Source organism: Furipterus horrens, unplaced genomic scaffold (assembly GCF_987537825.1).
Source record: "Furipterus horrens unplaced genomic scaffold, mFurHor1.1.pri manual_scaffold_1, whole genome shotgun sequence".
NCBI lineage: Eukaryota > Metazoa > Chordata > Mammalia > Chiroptera > Furipteridae > Furipterus > Furipterus horrens.
The window spans coordinates 57582088-57597177 of NW_028327171.1; the positions used below are offsets into that span (position 1 = coordinate 57582088).

General features: G+C 36.4%; 1 pseudogene; it reads right to left on the reverse strand.

Moving 5' to 3' along the window:
• Window positions 1–13952: 13952 nt before the first annotated feature.
• LOC150021154 (small ribosomal subunit protein eS26 pseudogene) lies at window positions 13953–14315 on the reverse strand (annotated as a pseudogene).
• Window positions 14316–15090: the final 775 nt, after the last annotated feature.

Consider the following 15090-nt stretch of genomic DNA (forward strand, 5'->3'; position numbering starts at 1 on the left):
TTCCTCCATTATTTTTTCACATAAGTTTTCAATTTCTTGCTCTTCCTCTTCTCCTTCCGGCACCCCCATGATCTGGATGTTGGCATGTTTAAAGTTGTCACAGAGATTTCCCAAACCTCTCATTTTTTTCAATTCTTATTTCCTCATTGTGTACTGGTTGACTGTTTTTTTTCTTCCTTATGTTCCAAGTCATTGATCTGAACCCTGGTTTCCTTCCCTTCACCATTGGTTTTTTGTGGATTTTCCTTCATTTCACTTAGCATAGTCTTCATTTCTTCTCTTATGCATTTGCCATACTCGAACATATCTGTCAAGCCTGTGAGCATCTTTATTACCAGTGTTTTGAATTCTGCATCTGTTAGGTTGGCTATCTCCTTGTTGCTTAGTTCTCCCACCGGAACTTTGATCCGTTTCTCCTTTTGGGGTATACTTCTCTCTCTCCTCATTTTGACAGTCTCCTGTGTTTGTTTGCCTCTGTGTCTTAGGTAGAGCTGTCGCTCCTGTTACATTGTAAGGGGCGGAGCCTTAGGGATTTATCACTACAGGGCGACCTGTTTCACCACGTTGTGGTGCTGCATGTGGGGGAGGGTTCTTAGAGGGAACAATGCCACTTGCTCAGCACTCACCCCTTTTCCAGGCACTTCTCCCACTTCTGTATGGGACTGGCACCTCTCTAGCTGTTGGCCTGGCTGTTGTTCCCAGAGTGGGTGGGTCTGTGGATGTTCTAGGACCAAGGGGGCCCATGGGGGACCAGCAGTTTTTGCCTCCACCCCAACCCCCACTGATTCGCACAGTCAAAAGAAAAGAAGGTTGATTTTTCCCGGTGTTGGAACCATGAGCTTCGTGGTCTGGTGAGGAGCTGGGAACGCTCCTCAGGTGTCCCTCCTTGGCTTTTTAAAATGTGTGACTGCACTTTCTGCCACCGCTGCTGCCACCACCACATCGCATTCTCTCCGCCCAAGCTCCACCCCTCCTACCTGTCTGGAGGAGTATTTATTCTTTATATATATGTTTGCCCGACTTTCATGCAGTTTGATTTTCTGGAACTTCTGGTTGTTTCTAGTTTTGAGGTAGTTGTATTCCTTCTTAGTTGTGGAAGGAGATGCAACATGTCTGTCTACGCCTCCATCTTGGCTGGAAGTTCTAAAATAAAATAACTTTTAATACTCACTCTTAATTGGTGCAGCCACTGTGGAAAACAGTACAGGGTTTCCTCAAAAAATTAAAAGCAGAACTGTCTTTTGACACAGCAACTCTACTTCTGGGTATATACCATACAATGTATAAAACTGGTGTCCAATAAATGGTATTTATTATCATTATAAACACAGTTATTATTATTCACATTCCCAGCATATACTCAATGCTTACTTGAAACAAATAAAATGGCAAAAAAAAAAAAATCCTGAAACACCAACTCAAAAGAATTTATGCACCCCTATGTTCATAGTAGCACTATTTACAATAGCCCAGATTTGGAAACAGCCTAAGTGGCCATCAGTAGATGAGCAGAATACTATACAAAATAATAATAATAATAATAATAATAATAATAATAATAATAATAATAAAAGGAATTCCAACCTTTCGTGACAGCATGGATGAAACTGGAGAATAGTATGTTGAGTGAAATAAGCCAGTCGGTGAAAGACAAACACCATATATCTAACTTATAAGAGGAACCTAATGAACAAAATAAACTAATGAGCAAAATGGAACCAGAAGCATAGACTCATGGAATAGACAGCTGTGAGAGGAGAGAAAAGAGGTGGGGACTGCTTAAAAGAAAGTAAAGGGATTAATTAAAGGACATACTTGAAGGATCCATGGACATGGACAATATTGTGGGTATTGACTGTGGAAGTGGGGGGCAGACTGGGTGGAGGATAGAAAGGGGGGAAATAGAACATCTGTAATAGCATAAACAACAAAACATTAAAAATAAAAAAATGTAATTAAAGCCAAGCACATTTCTCAACATAGATCCTCAAAGCATTACTTATTTTAAATATTCTAGTTTTCCAAGAACAGATAAGCCCCATTAGCACAAACTACTCAAAGGGAAAGCAGTCGAAACAGTAAAATATTTACAAATCACAAAGAAGTTCTCATTTAGAGGACATTTACTGATCATCTATTTGGTGCTGGCCATTTTGCCTAACACCATTGATGACAGCCGTGATGCTATAAACAATGTCCTTGAACAGCTTCTTAATAGCAGAAAACATACAAATTAAGAAAGAGTAAACAAATTGCACAGAGAGTCTTATAATACAGTATAAAAATTGCTTGCACATTCACAATTTGGAACTTTCTCAACCTTTCGAATTTGGAAACGAATTTATAAGGTGTTGAAGAGTAGGAAGATATTGCCATCCAAGAATGAGGAAAACTATTCCAAGGCGAAGCATAAAAACTGAAATGACCTAACATATGTCCTCACAAAAAGTATCTCAAATATGTCCACTCCTATCCACAGCCACTGGCACAGGCTAGTCTCCACCACAGTCCTCTAACCAGGACTGCAATAATTCTAACTCCTCTCCATGATCCAATCTTGCCCCCTTCATCTGCTGCCAGGAGTCCTTCACAGAGCAGACAGAGCAATTTTTTATTTTTACTATATATTAGAGCTTGTCACTGCTACTTAAAATGTATCAAGGCTTTCCATTTTTTTTAAAATGAAATCCAAACTTAAAGCCTTGGTAATCTGACCTTTCTTCACACTTCAAGCTCCACACCACTAACTGTCTGTGATATATGTTGTCTTTAAACTCTTTCCCCAAACAGCTTGCTTGTGAAACCATTTTTAAATGCTCACATACATTTCAGAACCAGAATCTATTTTGATAGTATTTTCTGAAGTTGGTCAATTGTTCTGTACTTTTAAAAATCTTATTGGAAACACACAATTTCAGAGAAAATGGTATCTAAATTATAACTATATGGGAATACCTACTTATTTATTAGTTGTTCTTCAAGCAATTGAAAAAAAATAGTTTTCTTTAAACTTGGAATCATATTTGAATTGCAAAAAAAAATGGCTTCTGGTGCTCAGGTACCGGATAACTCAGACCTTTCCAGTGAGAATAACTAAAAGAGAATACATATTTAAATATTATGTATATAAGTTTGTAGGAACTGGAGAGCTAACAAGGTCATGCAGAATTATTGGGCCAAGACTTGAGAGACAATGGAAATCCAGAAATGTGAGCCAAGCATTTGAGAACACCTGCTCTTGGATTTTCATTATCCCAGGGGCAGTAGGGCCTTAGGGAGGCTGAAAGGCTGAGCAAGTTCATTGCGAGAGGGAGGCAAATGTGCATCCAAAGCAGCAGGGAGGTGTGTTTCTAAACTCTTGTGCATGGTAGGGGCTGACTAGGTACCTACCAGGCTTCACAGAATTGCATCCTAACTTTGAATTATTTACTCATGAAAATGGATTAAGCAGGCTCCCAAGCAGTCTATTGACTATAAATGTCAGGCAGAATCAAAAAAAGCCTTCTTTAGAGGAGGATAGCATCATCCTAGCCCTCAAGTTTTTTCTATAAATAATTTTTTCAAATACAATTATCTGGTATACAATGAAAAATAATCAGGCCTATGAAGAGACAAGAACTTTGATTGAGAACCACAGAAGTTCAAACATCAGAAATAGATTAATTTTCTGGAAAACAAAAAAAAGTTCCAAACTATATTAAACTTTAATAAGTAAATGATAAATGTTGCCATTTCTAAAGTAATAACTAAAGTAAAAGTAAAAGCATATATAACTTCCAAGCTTAATAAAGGTAAAAAAAATAAAATAAGTCTAAAGAAAAGAAATCAAAAAAGAAAACATCAAACAAGTGAAACAAACAAAACAATACTGTAACATATTTAAAATAAGATATCTGCAATTACAGTTGATGTTAATGAACTAGATAATTCACTTAAGAAACAAACTGTGTCAAAATAGGTCTCAGAAGAGAGCACAGCTGGAACAATGAAGGTGAGACAGAGGCCCAGTGTAATAAGCAAGCAATGCCTTTCAATAGCTTCAGAATCTTGAGAAACTGATTTCACCTATTGAGGTCTCTCTTTCCTTTCTGTAAAGTGGCAAGTAACACAGAATTCATGTGTCCAGGGACAGTTGGGCAGTGAGTTCATTTAGGTAAGGCCCCTGGGGTAGTGCCTGGCACACTATAGTGTTTCTCCCTCTTTACCCTGTAAGATAAATGCATTAGATAAGACCTAGTTTTCTTATAATCAGATTCACTTAAAATGAAGTGCACCTTTAATTTAAAAGTGACTTTACATGATTAGGCCTGCTTAGCTCTAAAGATGAACTGAGCACTATTATATTAATTGGGTCATTGAAGTACATGGCATGAAGCTTAATACATAATTAAAGAAACTAAATATATCCTATTATATCCCCTTAAATATTTTATTGATATTTTTGGTTGAATGTGGGTAATAAGTATGATTTTGCTATCTTTGTGGTCCAGACTTCATTATATAAACATCTAAATTTCAATCAGGCAGTTATTAGGCTAATATATTTCATTAACAGTAGATATTTATTTTCCACACCTAACCATCTACAATCTTAAAAGTTAATTTAAAAAGATCTTTTTATAGCAGATCTGTGAAAATTATATATTCATTAAATTAAGAATCACTTTGAATGCCAGCATAATCAAGCGGTATTTTGAAATGATGCAGGATAAACAGCAGGTATGTCCAGCATATATTTTTCTTCTGTTGCTAAGGCAACATTGTTCTGTCTTTAAAAGAATGAAATGATGCAGAAACAAGACAAGGTTCTGGATTCAGTGAGAACATACCCTTCATATTTGCCGTTACAGTGTGGCCAGTGTGATTCTGAAGTATTCTAATATTATATCATCTGGGCTAAATTTTATAAGTTTTATTATAAATAGAACAAGTTCTGTTAGCAATATTTTGAGCAGCTCTCCATTTATTTCCACCTCTAATGCATTGTTTATTGCTTGCCACCCCAAAAGAGACCTGACAAGGCTCTCAGCATTTCTTGAGCTGAGGGTGTAATTCTGATGATGGACAGGAGAAAATTGTAAGCTTTATGGACTAGACTTTCAAACATCAGAAAGAGCTAGGTTGGTAACAAGATACCTATTTTCTCATGTTTTTCTTATTCAGAAAACCCTTCCTTGATTACTACTCACCCTTGTTAATATGTACATATTCTTGCTCCCATTTATATAAGTTCATTTGCTCTCTCTCTCTCTCTCTCTCTCTCTCTCTCTCAACTTTCTTGAACCAAACATGGGGAAGATCTTACTGTCAGGCTGCCTTTGCTCTGAGAAATCACCCACAGGACAGTCTAGGTTTTTACACCAGCTTTATTGGTGGGATGGAGGAATAGGGGTTAGAGGTAAGAGGGAAACTCCCAGTCTACCTTGAGGACCCACAGGAGCAAGGGAAGGAGAAAAGAAGAACACGGAAAGGGGGAAGGGGAGAGAATGAAGGGGAAGGGGAAGGGGAAACTCCAAGTCATGCAGAAGGGCCCAGAGGAATTGCCTCCTGCTTATACACCTGCAGGTACTGACTCCACACTTTTTCAGACATACATTTTGTTTAGGGTGAGTTTTACCCATCAACACATTCAACAAGTTATTTACATTTCCCTGCTTTTTCCCAGTCTACATGTCACGCTAAGTCCATCAACATTTCTTCTGGAAACAAGCAAAGCCCATTTTTATTTCTTATGGGGGAAGCTGGGACCTTGGTTAATTTGCATAGGTCTCATATGCATATGTCAAAAGTCCAGGCGGGTAGTCCAACCACTGCCATGTTTTGACAATGAATGAATGGGAAGTGTAGGCCGAAGATGCCCCCAAGGGAACTGTACTGGAGAGAGGAGCCTTTGTGTGCAGAGCTTGCACAGCTGCAGTAGAAGCTGCAATCCTTCCCACCAATCGCACCGACTAGACCACCATGTTCTGACACTTACCACCACTTTTCATGATAGCATGGAAATTACCATTTAGTCATTATTTAATTTATGGTGGTTGGATCATATGGGATAGCAAGAAACATTGGACCTTCTGGGAGAGTCTAGATTGGAAAAGTTCTGACAACCAGTGTGTGGCTCCACATTCTCCAACTGAAAATACCAGTACAACCTGTGAGGACTTTGAGAACCATCTCTTTTACATAAAATCAGTTACAGGACTGAGCAATATCAATCAAAAAAAAAAAAAAAAAAGATAAACTGTGTTTCCAAAAAGTATGCTGTTAGCTAACACCTCTGGCCTTCTTTCTTGAATGTCCCTTCAGTATTTTAATGTTTAGTAAAGGACATGCTAGAACTGAATTATGGAAAGGTGGTGTAAGGAACCAATGTGCTGATACATATAAAGCAAATTTAGGTCCCAAAACATTTTTTAGAAATTATTTTACAAAAAACAAAGAGTTCTTACTAGTGTTATTTTATGTGAGATTATGTGAAACTAATAGTTCTTTTCTAAGATAGTTAAAATTTGAAATAAGCCTAGAATGTTATCTCAACCTGCACACATATTTGTATAAAGTCTACTTTGAAGATTTATTATCATATTAAATGGTCTCTTTTGCTCTAGAAAAGTAGAAAAATAAAAAAACAAGTAGAACTCAAACCACCCTTTACTAAAAAGTATATGATGCTAACAATTTAAGATAAATAGTACATTCTATTATTAAAACATTAAAAGCCTTTAAACATCAAAAACACATGACTATAATAATTTATGAACAATAAGACACATCTTATCTTTATCACACAAGTTTTAAAAGTAAAAATTGAAAATTGTGTAGCATGTTTTGAAGACTTTTCTCTTAACAACTACAATAATAGAAGAAGAAAAATTATCCATTTGTCTGTGGATTTGACTGTTTCAGATGAAGTTTAACATGTTTTAGAGGAGGATTAATTTAATCTAATATTTATTAGTTATCATAAATAAGTTATTTCATATTTGGAACAATATAGGACATCTGGAATTAATAAAAACACAAAATTATTGTGGTAATGCTAGCAACGACGGTTATAAATCCTAGTTAAACTGTTTTGTGGCGTAAGTTTCAATAGAAAAATAGTAAAGATAGTGACTAAAGTCCCAGAAATACAAGAGGCCATTTCTTTGAAACAAACGAAACTAATCTGCAAGAAGAGATAAGAGAGAAAATAATAGAAGCAGCAAGGTTTAAATATCTATTTGGAGAATAATTAACTAAAATTTCCAACTATTGTGATTCACTCAGAACAATTCAAAAAATACACAACTTAAAAAAAAAAGTTCTATAAACCATAAAGGAAATTTTACACTTCCTACTTTCAAGCTACTATAGATGGAATCTAAAGACTGCTAGAAATATTTTAAAGTGCTGCTGGGTGGATGGTGGAGGTGTGTTTTCATAGATATTGGGCCCAATTAAGTCCCATATTCTTACATAGAAAGTTTTTTTTTTTTTTTTTTTTTTTTAATGAAGAGGATAAAGGGAAGGTGAGTGGGTAAAAAGTAAATGTGGTATGGAAAGAGAGTGTAAGAGTGAGAAACAGAGAATGTGATGCTAACCTCCTGGAATACAAGCCAACTCTAGTAGTCCACTAGATAATATAGACAAACCTTCAGCAAATTTGATTAATAAAAATAAAGACATGAAACATATAAATAATTGTTGGTTTGCAAAGTGACCCTTGCATATGAAGAGCAAGGAGAGGCCAAAGATAAAGGCAGACCACTCCAGATTTGTAGGTGACAGATTCAATAATCAAGGAGACTTACTTATACAAGTATACAAGGTTTGTCTTGGGTGACTGCAAGATGAGTAGATATCCACATCCACCCACCAGAATATTAAAGTTTATATAGAGGCCTTAACTGGGTTCAGTCATATATGCCATTCAGATTGTCTCAAGAACACACTGTTCTCTCAAAGCTTAGTTCTTGAAATGGCTCCTGCTGTAGGAATCGTGGGCAGAACATATATCCCAAGAATGTAGAAGGGTGTGAGGAACCTCAATTGCTTGAGTCAGCTCATGGGTCTACTGATGGTCACCACCTCCCAATGACTTCCCTCATCAACAATTTAGGAATTATACAGAAGGCCTAACTACATTCAAAGGTCCTTCTTTTTTTTAAAGCTTAAGTACCATTTTACAACTTACTGTTTCAAATTATACCAAAAATCACCATTTTTAGAAAAATACAAAATTTGTCTCATGAAGAATAAGCAATGTTCTCACTATGAAAAATAAAGAGCACAGATAAACTCTTTTAAAATCATACATAATAATGCAAGGTGTTACTGGCAAGTTCTACCAAACCTTAAGAAACAGATACATCCTGTGTTATATAAGCTGTTCCAGAGTAGAAAAATATATGTGCTCTATGTTGAGTTTCAGAAATGCTATTAAGACTCGAAGAAGCTAAGGAAAAAGGGTACTAGATTATATTCTAAATTTGGAAATTTTTAAGGAGATAGGATGTGCAACTATGACATATGTCAATGCAATAAAACAAAAAACAAAAACTACACAGGTAAAATTACTGGAAGAAATTATCTTTTTCTATATGCTATTCTATTTAACAAATCTAAGGAAAAAGTGTGTTAAAGTAGAATTAATATATAGTCAAGTAACTAGCTTTAGTAAAGACATAAGTTTGGTGAGCTTCATATACAGTGGTAATAAAAGTCATTTAGTAAATATATTATTTTTTAAAAATCCATTTAAAATAACAATAAAATATATTTTTAAAAATTTTATAGCAATACATTTAAGAAGAAAAATTTGATGAGAATATAAAACTCAACTGAACAATATTAGAAAGTTACAAAATAATTGGAGATACAGAATATGACCTAGAGAAACATTCAATATTTTAAAAATGGAACTTCTCCATACAAACTCAATGAGAAGCAACACATTTTTTAAAACAAAATTTGACATATTAAAAACTATGAAAATTAAACATAAACCCCACTTAAAATGGAGTCAGGAGGCTAGACGAGAGAATTCTCACACACATTTCATTCCAGACACTACTGATCCCAACAAAAAAATAAAGTACCTTGACTCTTCAACAGGAAGTGATATTATCTTAGTTCCTCAGCAAGAAGAAGAAAAGATTCCTCTTTGTTCAATAACAGCTCAGCCAATGGGAAGTTGCCATAACTCAGCCAGTGAGAAGTCACTACACTTTGAACTTTCATTTTCTTCCATGGACTCTTTTGTTTACAACAGCCCCACCCAAATTCATAAAAGAGTATTCCTCTCCTTTGTTTCCTGGATTTAAACATGGTTTGCATATTCCAAGTTGAAATTCTTTGTTTTTCCTGAGTAAATCCATTTTCCTGGAGAAATATTTGGCCAATTTTTTTTTAAGTCAACATTACCAACTATAATCCAAAAACAAAAATGTTGAAGTTGAATGAAAAAGTTTTGAAGAAAAAAATGAGAAAGGATTTGCTCTACTAAAATTTAAAACAAGGGACTTCCAGTCAAGATGGAGGCCTAGACAGGCATGCTGTATCTCTCTCCACAACTAAGAAGGACTACAACTACATCAAAACTAGAAACAACCAGAAGTTCCAGAAAATCAAACTACATGGAAGTTCAGCAAACAAAGCTATAAAGAAAAAATACTCATCCAGACAGGTAGGATGGGCGGAGAGAATGCAGTGGGGTGGTGGCAGCAGTGGTGGCAGCAGCAGGCCAGTGGAAAGTGCAGTCATGTTTTTAAAAGTCAGGAGGGACACCTGGGGAGCATTCCCAGCTCCTTGCCGAACCTCACAGCTCATGGTCCCAGCACTGGGAAAAATCAAGCCTTTTTACTTCTGACTGTGTAGACCAGTGGGTATTGCGGTGGAGGCAGAAACTGCCAGTCTCTCAGCAGAGTCCGCTTGTTTAAAGGGACCCCACAGTCTTGGAACATCCCCAGACCCACTCACTCTTGGAATGATGGCCAGAGTGGCAGCTAGAGGGGCACCAGTCCAGTGTGGAAGTGGGAGAGATGCCTGTAAAGGGGGTGAGTGCTGGGAATGTGGCATTGTTCTCTCTCGGACCCCCCCCTGACATATAGCACCACAACATGGTGAAACAGGTCGCCCTATACTGACGAATCCCTAAGGCTCCACTCCTTACAATGTAACAGGAATAACAGTGGAGGCAAACAAACTCAGGACCCTGTCAGAATGAGAAGACAGAGAAGTATGGCTCAAAATGGGGAATAAATCAAGGTTCCAGTGGGAGAACTAAGCGACAAGGAGATAGCCAACCTAATAGATGAGGAGATAAACAACCTAACAGACGCAGAATTCAAAACACTGGTGATAAAGATGCTCACACGCTTGACAGATATGCTTGAGTATGGCAAACACATAAAAGAAGAAGTGAAGGCTATGCTAAGTGAAACGAAGAAAAATCCACACAAAACCAGTGGTGAAGGGAAAGAAACCGGGGTTCAAATCAATGATTTGGAACATAAGGAAGAAAAAAACAGTCAACCAGTGCAGAATGAGGAAGCAAGAATTGAAAAAAATGAAGAAAGCTTCCCAAATTTTGTGAAGGAGATGGACATACAGGTCCCGGAAGCACAGAGGGTCCCGGGAGAGCTGAACCCAGAGAGCACCACACCAGGAGGGACGCATCATGATTGAGATGCCAAAGGTGAAAGATAAAGACAGAGTACTGGAGGCAACAAGAGAGAGGGGGTGAGTTGCTTACAGGGAGGTACCTATAGGACTATCAGCTGATTTCTCAGAGGACACTTTGCAGGCAGAAAGGAACTGGCAAGAAGTATTCAATGTGATGAAAGGCAACCTGCAACCAGGATTACTCTATCCAGCAAAGCTATCATTTAGAATGGAATAGCAGATGAAGTGCTTCCAAGACAAGGTAAAGCTAAAGGAGTCCATCAGCACCAAGCCATTATTATATGAAATGTCAAAGGGACTTACTTAAGAAAAAGATCAAAACTATGAACACTAAAATGACAACAAACTCACAACTATCAACAACTGAATCCAAAGAATAAAAAGAAAATCCAACTAAGCAAACCAAAATGGGAACAGAATTATAGGTATGGGGATCATTTGGAGCGTTATCAGCTGGGAGGGGGAAGGGGGAAAAATGGGGAAATGGTGCAGGGATTTAGAAGCATAATTGGGTGGTACAAAATAGACAGGGGGAAGTTAAGAGTAATATAGGAAAGGGTGAAGCCAAAGAACTTATATGCACGACCCATGGACATGAACTAAGGGCCGTGGGATTACTGGAGTGAAGAAGGGTACTGAGTGGAGTGGAGCAAAGGGGAAATAAAATTGGAACTACTGTAACAACATAATCAATAAAATATACTTTAAAATTTTAAAACAAGTTATAAAATAATAAAATTTAAAAATATTTTTATTTTGGTGACTATAAGACAAGTGTATCAATGGAGGAGAATAAAAGATTGAGACATATACTTGTATATTCATTTGAATTTAATAAAAAATAATCACAACATTCTACATCAATAAGAATGATAAACTGTTTAATCAAATATGTTCAATAACCTGGCTATTATCCCTTTGTGGAAAATAAATTAAATCATCACACAAGTCACAAAACTAACTCTCTATGTATTAAATTTCTAAATAGGAAACTTTGAGATATGGAACAAATCCCAAAAATATTGTAGAAATTTAAGTTATAGGAAAATATAGACAAAATTTACATAAATAGAAACAAAACAGTTTTCTATATGAATTTATAGATCTCTAAATGATACAGAAAATCATACTGATAATGTGGTAATTATTAGGAAAGAGTCTGGAATTTTTAACTAGGTAGGAGACTTGGTTTATCTTCATGGTTTAGTATCTTTAAATAAAAAATACTCAATGAATTATTTTTATTTTCAAAATTTTAATGACAACTTTAAATGAACAGGGCCCAGGAAAAAATTACACAAAATTTAATCCATTTAATCAGCTTAAATATGGCAGAAATTATATCCTGTTACTTAAAGAGAAATATCAATTCACTTTTATATAGTCAGCACACAAATCTTGTTAAATCAAGGCTATATTTTCATTTGTGGAAAGCATTCATAAGTGTTTGAAGCTGTTACTTATATATCTCCATTTGTGTATATAGCACATGTTATACAAATGTTATAGCAGAGCTTTCTTCAATTAAAGAGAGTTAATGAAAATAAACTTGAACTTTAATGACTTTTATCTTTACTCTGAAAGACCCAAGACAAAAGCATATAGTTAAAAATGTTACTTCTGGAGCAAACTGACCATTGTAATATTGCTCAACAGACAAAGACACAAGTATGTCAATTATTTAAAGCAAGCAACTTTCTTGAAGGGTAATTTTATGAATAGAGTTTGTGTTCTCTGAGGAAGTATAAAGGAAGTGAAATAGTGACAGTGCCAGCATCTCTTGAAGAAATTACTTCTTTTTAAAAATTGTGCAGTATTTTTCCAAGGCATTGGCAAAAATTCCTATAACAATTTCAATTCAAACAATATTATTTAGGGCATCTCTATCAAGGTACACAAGAAGAATTCTTAAAATCTAGAATTTTTATAATCTGATTGAGAAGATGAAGCCTACAAGTACAAAACAATTAAGGAACATTAGAAGATAATATGTTCTCAAGTGTTATGTGATGTTATGAAATATATAAAACTATAATAGGTCCAAACTGAAATGGGTTATTGTTTTCTGGAAATATTAACCCATTGAATAAATTGAAATAAGATTTAAATTCTTACAGTCAAATCATGTACATAAATTTTTATCTCTACACTATACCTACCAAAGGACATCTGTCTTGAGTTGACTAATTTCAGTATGTATCAGGGAACTCCCAAATCATTATGGGCCAACTCAGAAGATTCTTATCTGAGTTGAAATCTACCTCTCTATGGCTATCAGTCATATGTCTAAGGCTACCCCATGGGGCATACAGAAAAAAGTATATATTCTTCCTTTTTATATGATAGTCTTCAAATGTTAACACTTTTCCACTCCTGAAGTCTTCTAATATCCAGGATAACAATTTTCTGTGTAATCTTCCTCATGCGATCTTGATTTGAATCCCTTCTCCATCCTAGTCACTCTCCTCTCCCAGTGTTTTGTCTTTCTGTATCTGCCCATGTTAGTTAGGATGCCCTATTCTATGATCAACTGAAACAAACCTGAATTTTATAACTCCAAAAGTATGGGGAGGGGCATAATCAAAAGAAAGAAAAGGAATCCTTTTTACACCACTGTGGAGAATTCATCTAACCCATAAAAGACGAAATGAAGGACCAGAAAGCTATCACAAGCCAAAGTTCCCCATTTCTCATGCCTCCTTCTCTCTGTACATCAACTGTCCTCCTCATTTTCGATCTCCTCCTTCTTGTTTCTTTGCTTACTTATTTGTCCTGCTGCCTAATATAAACACTGGACTAGAGTTTCTCACAGCCCTAAGCCAAGCTTCACAGAAAGTTTTCATGTAACCTTTCATTGAAAAGGATTCTGACATGACCCAGGTTGGATATGAGCGACAACCCCTTGTCTGCCCAATGCACTCTGTCTCTAAGGAGTGGGGTTGTCTTGTTCAAATGACTGCAAGAGCTTCAGCCAGGAATTGGGGTACAGATAAGACAAAAAAACAAGCTTGGCAGTTGGCTTGAAGTGTGGAACTCAGACCTAAAATATAAAACTCCAGGTCTGATATAGGCAACATCACAGTAGCATAACATAATGTCAGAGATGAAATTACTGTATTTCATCTTACAGATCAGGAAACAGGTACTGAGTAAGTGAATGTCTTAAAGTTTTGTGGTTTTGTCGATAAATAACGGTAGTAATTTAACCCCCAAAGTGGGGATTTGGAAGCCTACCATCACCATAGAGGTCAGAATGGTGGCAGGGGGAGGTGTGGCAGCAAAGAAACCTATCAGTCTAGCCTTGGGAATAGAAGGAGTTGTGGTGGGGTGGGGGTCTGCAGGTCCAAATTAGTGTGTGTGGTGGGGGGGTTGTCCTTCCAGGCATCACAGGAAGGAATCCTGACTACCTTGCTGTGAATGGTACAGTTCACACAGTAATGTAGTTTCACATACAGCTTGGGAAACACATAGGCAATGAAGAAACTAGCTTTGAAAATGTTCCTAATGCCTGTGGCCTTTTATATGTTTCTAACCATGAACTTCTTAATGGCCTTGTCCTTGAGCACTCACTGGGCACAGCTGGTGCAGGGAATAGACTGTGCATAGTCATGGCCCATCTGGCCACCGCTGTTGTTCCTTCTTTTCTGGGTCATCTTGGAAGCAAGCACCAAGCTGAAGGTATTAATTTTTATTTTTGGCAATAATTTCCTCAGTCCTTTTATCCTTACATTGTTGAGTGAAAAAAGCCATAGTTTAATCATTCTCCTTTGAGTTTTTCCCCAAGTTATTTGCTTAGAAGGCCTTCTGTTAATAGTATTTAGTTCTTCATAGAAAAATAAATTCCTAATTTTTAAGAAAACTTGTGGCCCAATAATAAACTGATTTGTTTGTTGTATGCATTGGCTAAAGCAATCTGAAAACAACCTGAATATCTATTTTTAAGTCCATACTTAAATAAATTAAGTTGTCTAAGTAATATGTTAGGGTCTTGGGGAGAGATGGCACAAGGATAAATAAGACAATTACTACTCTCAGACAATCTGGCAAAGGCAATAAAATAGACTGACATTACTACAGTTCAAGACAGGATATAAGGGCAATGAGATAGATTATAGGGTGCTTGTGGGGGAATAAAGGTATAAAAGGAAGAACCGCTTAAATATCATGGGGAAGACAATCTGATTCCATACCTAAAAAACCCAGGATAGGTCACTGAAGAGCCATTAAAACCAACAAGTATGTTTGGGAAGGTGATTGTCTAGGAGAGCATACGACAGCCAGGGGTTTTCACTGCATCAGCCATAGCCAATTACAAAATCTCAGAGGAGGAAATACCTTATTCATGTCCACAACCAAAACTATAACTCTAGGAATAAAGCTAACAAGAAGTGGGCAAAACCAGCTTAAATAAAGCCATAAAACTTTACC